Genomic DNA, 331 nt, shown 5'->3' with positions numbered 1-331 from the left:
AAAAAAAAAAAAAAGTAGGCTGAGCACAGACTAGAGGAGTAAGCCAGTAACCAGCATCCCTCTGTGGTCTGTGCTTCAGTTCCTGCCTCGAAGTCCCTTACTTGGCTTCCCTCCATGATGGACTATAAACTGTAAGGTAAAGTAAACCCTTTCCTCTTCAAGTTGCTTTTTGTCAGTGTTTATCACAGTAATAGAAAGTAACTAGATCGTGCACTTACATACGTGTAGATTAAACATTCATACACATAAAATAATTTTTTTTTTTAAAAGCAGGAGTATAGCCAGGCGTGGTGGCGCATGCCTTTAATCCCAGCACTCCGGAGGCAGAGGC

This window comes from Nannospalax galili, unplaced genomic scaffold (assembly GCF_000622305.1).
Source record: "Nannospalax galili isolate Female #2095 unplaced genomic scaffold, S.galili_v1.0 scaffold976, whole genome shotgun sequence".
In the NCBI taxonomy this organism is placed as follows: Eukaryota; Metazoa; Chordata; class Mammalia; order Rodentia; family Spalacidae; genus Nannospalax; species Nannospalax galili.
Note: the sequence above shows the minus strand (reverse complement) of the source record.